We start from the raw sequence: 8,274 nt of genomic DNA, 5'->3' as shown, positions 1-8,274 counted from the left end.
TGGCTCATCAGTGACCCACCATGACACAACAATGGGCTCTCGGACTAGAGGGAGGGAACTCTTCCCTGTGCATATTTGCGCAGGCTCAGGAATTCATTTTTCATGTTGATCTGAAGCCTCTGTTTCCAAAATCTCCTCTGAGGGGGCGTGGCTTTTGGAACTCCGCCCCAATCCCCCCTTTCTGATTATGATAGCTTTGTGTCTGGCTAGCATAAATCTTCACCTCTGCTACATAAAAACATCCATCAATATTGTTAATGTCCAGCCGTATGGTTCTGATCCAGATGTCAGCTGGACGAGGAAGTGAAGATCTTCATGGACAGAACTTCCTCCAAAATCCTGATTCTTTCTCCTTCCAGTTCACCAAAGACTCTTTTAGCTAATTCTCCAATGTTTATTGACTGTGATCAATACATTCAATCATTGGTTTCTCAGAGTTCTTGATAAAATAATCAAAGCTAACATCAAAATGCTCTTTCATTGATTTACAATCCTTTCCAACTGCGGTCAAATGAGCCGCCGTTCACATTTCCGTGGTCACATCAAGAAGCTCCGTGGAGTCTTAACTTGACTTTAACAAATCATTGACGCTTGACAGCAGAGAAAGATATTATTGCTGTGAAATAAGATTTTCTATCCATCCATCCATTTTCTACAGTATCTAAAATGACTGTAGAGATAAAAATAAACACAATCAAAACACACAACCAAAACACACACATGCTCATGCATTTTTTAAAAATATTTTTCTTAAACTCTGGATCATCTGTGACTTCTAAGTCAGGTCATAGTTATAATGTTATTGTCAACCATGTTTCCCATGTTCATCACCGTAAACCTTGAACATATACACTGGGCATCTGATGATCATGCGTTCAACAACGTGCTAAACGCAGGTTCTTGAACACAAGCTTAGCCACTGGTCGTCACACTGGACAGGCCGGGAGGGGGTTCTCTTTCTATTGTTTACTAGCACACGTCTACCACCTACAGTTGGAAGAGGCTTGGTGCAAATCTTGCAAATGTTAATCTAGCCCTCTAATGACAGACTCCAGCCGAACACAAGCCACTATTCTTAATTACTTTTCCACGATCACTTGTCAAAGGATTGGCAGTTTCATGAACTATCAGGGATTCCCATAAGTCACCACCAAATCCAAGTGCAATGTGTGTTTGTTTAACCCTTCCGCTCTCTTTGGAGTCCAGATGGCTCCAACCACATATCAATGTGTGATTCCTTCCATGACAAATGTGGACAAAGGAGGACAGGATTTATGTCTGCCATGGACATTAGTGAAACACAAACACACATATATATATGATTTCACATATATATATAAATTGCCACATAAGGATGCATAGCCGAGGGCGGTGTGAACGTAGCTTTAGACATTAAAAATTGCAATTAGTATTACAATAACACTCCAAAATAGTTTAGAAATTGACATAAATTTGGATGAACAGACAGAGAGATAGATAGGCAGGCAGGCAGGCAGGTAGGCAGATAGATAGATACACTCTTGTCTGTTCATTGAGCAGAAATGAATCCTTCGACATGGCAGAACACAGTCAAATGAATACATTTATTAGAATACATTGACTCATTCATACAAATCCTACACTGCATTGTCCACATACAATTTAGAACTGGTGCTACAGGGGATTAATGAAGACAATGAGCGGTGTCTTTGTCGACACGACTGACTTGAATGTTTCATCGGTTGTAAAACTTGTCTTTCTAAATATAATAATAAACATGACTCCATCGTGCTTGTAACTTTATTTTTGGAGCATATAACAAACATTCAGGAGTCATTCACAGCATTTTTATTATGCTGATAGGCTTGGTACATGGAAACAACTGTCTCAATGAGTCCATTCTTTGAGGAAGTCTCCTGGCTTTGTCTGTAAACAGCAGCTTATGTTTCTCTGAAGTTGGAGGCTCGTCTTCGGTTTCCTTCCTGGGTCTTTCCTCACCAAAGAAACTTTCCAAATATGTTTTTTGTTTGTTTGTTTGGCTTCCGTAACTTTTAGCTTTGGGTTTTTTAACTTAGCTTAGTTAGCTAGCTAGACCACTTCTAGCGGTCCGAGTGAGAAGCTATTTTATGTCACGCGACTTGGCAAGAAAGGTGGATGTGGTGAACCGAATCAGGTAGTTTTCCAAAATAAAACTTTTATTAAGAATCAGATAATAAAAAAGAAAGAATGAAAGTTAGCACATGCATTTTTCCTGTCTGCAGCCCTGTACAAAGTGGTCTTTGTACCAGTACCACGTCCAGGGGGTTTGGGGAACCCTGATTTATTGGGAACAGCCAGCATTTTGAAAAACAACTAGTCGGGATCACCCTAAATGTCAACAAATGACACGGACGGGGAACAGTCCATACGTCCATATGTTACGTGTTGGGAGAGAGGATGTGTTGGAGAGGGGACTTTGCTGTTTTAGCAGTTTTGGTGGCCAGATTAATTATTTTAAATATATTTTTTTTAGTTTAAGGTGAGAAAACTGAACCTGTCAGGAGTCATTGCTCTGTCTCCCTCCCTGGTCACTGACAGGAGCAGTCTCCAGAGTACTAAACTCACTTCATCTCCCAGCAGCCCCAGCGCACAGTTACTGGATGCCACTCAGCTGACTTTCATTTTCCGATCACCCACAGGACACTTAAGCGCTGCTCAGAGCCTCACTCAGTGTGAAGTATTGTTTGTGCCACCCTGGCTGCATTACTGAGCATTTCGATCTGGACCTGATCTTCTATTCCTGAACCTGCTTTATCTCGGATTGCTTGCCGCCTGCCCTGACCCTCATCTGGACTCTCACATCTCTACTCTCTTCTTGGATGCCTCCATCCTTGTGATTGATTTCTGCCTGTCTGACTCTGATTTAGGTTTGTGGACTTTTAGCTGTGATTCGTTTCTGTCTGAACTAATCAACCTGCTGCATGTGGAACCAGCTGTCTGCCTGTTTGTGACAAAACCAGGAATAAATACAAAATCCTAGGATAGATTCTACAGGTGAAGTTTTACATCATAGACAAAATGTTATTAATAATAAAACAAATCCTAAATTTCCCAACAGATGGAGGCATTGTTTTAAATGTATATTCTAATGGAAAGGCTGCTGTCCATTATTGTCCCCAAGTATTTAAAGGAGTATCTGCTCCACCTACTGGCCCTGCATCATAAAGGGTTGGAGAAGATCCACTGATCTATTCTCACCTCTGATGACAACAGATCCTCTTTTATTGAAGATGTTAAGCTCAGAGTGAGCAGAGTTTTGAGGTGTTTGTATTTTATCAGAGTGTGGGAGTGCGTCACATGCACATTCAGGAGGGTCAGTCCTTCTGTGTTGCGACAGATGTTAATCTGTTAAATCTGTTGATTGTTAAAGGTTCAAATTTATCTTCAAAGACAGTCCGACTTTAAAAAATAAATAAATTGCAAATGCTGCAAAACAATTCTAAGACCAAATACTTATTTTATTGAAGTAGTGGAGTTTTACAAGAGGATTGGTACATAATTGAAAAAAGCGTAGTTACTTTTTTTTTTTAATCTTTTAATGTTTAATTTAAAAATATAGTTTTCCTTTCACTAATTTATCGTACAGAGAACACCTGTTAGGTGGTTACAAGTACTACCAGTTTTGTTTTTTTTAATCTTAATGTATTTCCTCATAAATGTAAGTTATTCTGTTTAATGTAATTTCTAAATAAAGTTATTCTACTCACCTCAGCAGATCCTGGTTAATTTTCCAGATGTTTTGTTTTAGTTTTTATTTGATTTTCTGGCATGCATTTTTTAATTATATTTCATTTTATTTTATTGTGAAATACATGTGTTTGTCATGGAGAATGTGTTCAATTTGTGCTACAGAATAAGACAAAATGTAAAGGCAAATGTATATTAACTCTTTAGGCGCCATAGTAGCAATTCTGCACCATTATTCCAGGCTCTCTGTCTTCAGATCCCAATATTCTCAATTTCTGATAAGTTTCAGGAGCATAGAAAACCCCTAACTCAGCTCTCTATCAGTGGTTTTATAAAATATTAAGGAGAAATCAGTTTGGATTCTCCAGGGAAACGTTTCAAGCCTCTATATGTACTGGATTATATTTCCACTGAAAAACGCTGGTGCCTAAAGGGGTTAAAATTAAATGCATAATTCATCAGTTAGAAAAACATTAGAAACAATCAGTCATAACTAATAAAGTTAATGAGGGTGCTGTTAGTCCTCCAGTCGGTAGGAGGCGCTGTCTCAAAAAGCCTGAGCTCTGAGAGTGTTGCTGGGCCTGCAGATTTATATTACTGTTTTTCTTTTTTAACCTTTTTTGATTTTCTTTATTAAAGGACTGGTTTTACGTGATTGTTTTAGATCATAGGTCTGAATGATTAAAATGATGGTTAAAGGCTGAATGAAGTGGATTTGTAATTAGTGACATTTTCCTATTGCATTTACATGTATAGATTTTTAAATAATTTGGATTTTACTCTAATGTTGTGTTTTTAGTCACAAGTAAAATAAGAAAAAGAATGAAGGAACACAAAAGTCATTATTATAGAAAATCTTGTTTCCTATATTTTTAATTAAAGTAAATCTGCTACAGCTGGAGGATCTGACTAAACACAGGATGTGTTTTATTTTGAAAGGAACTTCTGTGTGCTTTTGTCAAAAAGAAGTAAAATTTGTTACATATAGAAAAACTGAGTTGTATTGAAAATTTCAAAGCTATATGTTATAAACAAATGGCTTAATGGCCACAAAACATAAATTTGTTTGTCTAACTTTGAGGGGAAACTTTGCAGCTCTCTCTGCATAAGAACCTGGACCAAATGACTCTTTTAGCTTGAAAGGTTGCAGACACTTGGTCTGGTTAAAAGAGAGTCTGAATACAGACCAAATGCAAGGTTCAGGACTCAATCCGGACCAAATGAAGCAGACTCGGTCTGGACTTTTCCAGTCTGAATACACCCTTAGTCTGGAGAGTCATTTCAGAAACCTGTTTTAAGTCCCTGTGTCACAATAGGCTTTATCACAAAAATCAAAACAGTTCCTAACAATTAAAATCAGAAAACATGTACCAGAATGTAAATTTCCATGTGTACACATCCACCTTATAAGCAGTGTAACTGCTTCTTCACGTGGTGTACATATAGAGATTATACCCTCAGAGTAATGGTGTTATTTCAAGCATGTTAGTGGATTGAGTGTTAAGGATTTATTTTGAAACACAAAGCACCGCCATCCTGCCCAACCAACACAACACAAACAAGACAGGCAGCATTCTTGTCACATGTTAAAATAAGGACGTAGTAACATAGGGGCCCCTCTGCGCCTGCATGTGAATCGACAGTCCGTCATCAAGGGGGCGGGGCATGGGCAATATGGGAAAAATGTAAAAAATATTTTATATCACAATAACAATATATATCACGATATACGACGTAAAGAATATTTTCAGCCATTCTCTGAAAAAATGCCTGATGTTGCAGCAGCTTTTGTGAAAAGTTACGACAAAATGTTTTTAATATATAAATATCTCGAAAAGCGCCTAAACTTCACATTCTCATATTCCAACTCTTTTTATTGTGACAGATGCTCTAGGAAAATACTTCATCATCACTATATACAATGTTGCTGTGCTGACATTTAACTTTAATAGAACTGTGAAACACAAAATGGACTTTTGGTCTTTGCTGCTCACAATAACCCAATATTTGTGTGTTGATTCTTAGAATAAAATGACATTTTCCAGTGAAAAATAATAAACTTAAAAAAACGGCATAAGCTGATTAATCCTCAGATCTCCATGTTCTCCACAGAATCTTCCTCTTCATCTATTTCAAAGGCATCACTGATGAGTCAATGGTTATGCTAGAGGAAGACCAAGACTTGATCTGGTTTCTTCTGTCGGTAATGATCTGCTCTGTTTTAGAGAAGGCTTTCTCTATAGGTTTGTTGTGGAGGAGGTTCTTTATTTTCCTGCAGACTCCTAGTTATTCCTTTGTATTATCAATTAAAGGGAAAAAAAAGGTTAAACATTTCCAGAGTCTATGTGCCTTTTTCTCATTCTCTGTTCGTGTTGTGCAGCAGCTGTGCGCAGTGCAACATGACAGAGTGCTCTGTACCTGCACCCTCACCCACACCACGTATGTACTCACTCTCACCGCACCTTCACCCCGTCGCATGCGAGTTTGCATGCAGCACACCTTCACTCCTGTTGCAAAATAGACTAAAATAATGTATTTTTTGTGTACTCGTCAGAAAGTAGGTCAAGATTATACCGCGTCACCATGCAAGCAGACCCTGCATGGGGGGCGTGCACCTGTGTGAACTGGAAGTGGGCGGGGCATATACGCGTGTGAACAGGAAGTTTATCATAAAGGAGTCTGAGGTATTGGCGGAGCCCATGACGTCACAGTGAGGGCGACATAAAGGACCTTATACCATATGAACGTCCCCATGCATGGGACGTTTACTACAACTGATGAAATCAACCTCCTTAAAGATAATAAATAAACAATTTTTATTACATTTAAGAATCGTTTTATATACAGTTTTTATTGAAAAAAAGTTTTTTTCAAACAAGGTGGCTTGGTGTTTTTTTTAAAGTTGAATGTAAGTATACCTCTTATCTACGTAACTTTCTTAATTCTGTGTAATGTTTGTAGCACAAACACCATTCTAAGGAGAGCCGGCCCTAGGCATAGCCGTGCTAGGCAGCTGCCTAGGGCGGCATCTGCTGGAGGGGGCACCAAATTGCAATGTTTTTTTTTTTTGTTTGACACACCACTCATTTTTGTGTAAAATGCAATAACCTAAACTATAAATAAAATCACTCAAAGTTTGACATAATAACTTTGCTTGTGCTACGTTTCACCTAGGGCGCCATAAACCCAGGGCTGATTCTAAGTCACAATATACACCACTGACACTAAAATATAAGTAAGTAAGAGTTATTCACCACTTCGGGGAGCCATGTGGCTTAAAAATGAAGCCCTTTGAATTGTCTTGGTATCTGAAATAGGGCCTACAAATAAAACCTGTCCTGCAGTGCCTAGCTCTCACACATGTCTGAGTAGGCTTAGTAGAAAAAGTGTGACGTGGGGGCAGCTGACAGAGCTGCAGCAGCTCTCAAGGACCATTTTTTGCATATAAGGGAGTGCTGGGATGTCCCTGAAACAGGTTATGTCCACACATGTTGGGCATGTTTGCTGGGCCGAATAAGGATTTCAATAGTGAAGGTTGGATCTCATTGTCCACTTTTTTTTTTTTTTTCAAACACACCATGAAAATCGATAATGGTCTCATGATAAGGGATTTCAATGGTTAGGGTTAGATGTCATTGTCGGGAATCTTTTTTTTTAACTCATCATAAACAATCAACCTAGTGTTAGTCTTTTATTTTTATTTCAACAAATTGACTCATTTTGACTGAAGAAAGCTGGACTGCATCTAGGACTACTTTTCTTTTTAAATCTTCTACATTTGATATTTAAAATGTATTTTTATTTTCAACCTTGACTTTTATATATTCTTTAAACCCTGGAGAGTGTCGCAATTCTTGCTGTTCATAAAATAACAGTAAAGAAAATTCAGATTCTGATAGATGCTCGGCAGTAGCTGAAAGTCAAATAGATCAATAACGTTTAATGATAGCGCCGCTTTAAAATCATTTTGGAAAAAATATTCAGAAGTAATTCTCAGTGAAGTTCAGCTTCTTGTTAGATCTGATACTTATTTATTTCTACCACTGATAAGAAAGTGATATAAACATTTTTTTAACAAATAAAGTACATATTTTTTTGTCTTGAGCAGCAAATGACAAGCAGATTGCAGCTGACAGCCTCTTATGATGGACATGTTTCGCTTTTACAGAGTTGTTTGCTACACTTTGAGTGTGCTAATAAAGCCCCTTTTGTAACTGAAGCTGAATTTGATTGTGTTTTAGCCATTCGGACAGGACGAGGGAGGGGCAGCGAATAATAATACAAGGCCCTGGTGCCCTGATGAAGAAAACCCTTCCCACCCCCCGAGGACATGGTCCTCCCAGCTCAGATGTTATGGACTAGGACAGGGTCCCCCTGGACATCCGGATCAAAACCATACGCCTGGACATTACTGATACAGCTGGAGATTTTTATATAGCAGCGGTGAAGAAAATAATTCATTTATTCATAATTTATTTATGAAAATAAAAAAAATATTTAATCTGGGGACTTTAAAGAAGTATGAATAACGACTGTTTTTATATGCTTTTTGAAGGAAAAAGATTAATG

At 38.1% G+C, this 8,274-nt stretch overlaps 1 protein-coding gene across 5 annotated transcripts in view; it reads right to left on the bottom strand.

Annotated features, from left to right (window-relative positions):
• Positions 1 to 8,274, bottom strand: part of LOC112144448 (cAMP-specific 3',5'-cyclic phosphodiesterase 4C) — a 62,709-nt gene that overhangs the window by 50,136 nt on the left and 4,299 nt on the right. The window lies entirely within an intron of this gene.

Source organism: Oryzias melastigma, linkage group LG17, assembly GCF_002922805.2.
Source record: "Oryzias melastigma strain HK-1 linkage group LG17, ASM292280v2, whole genome shotgun sequence".
Lineage (NCBI taxonomy): Eukaryota > Metazoa > Chordata > Actinopteri > Beloniformes > Adrianichthyidae > Oryzias > Oryzias melastigma.
The sequence above is the reverse complement of the archived record's forward strand: the minus strand, read 5'-3'. Positions and strand labels throughout refer to the sequence as shown.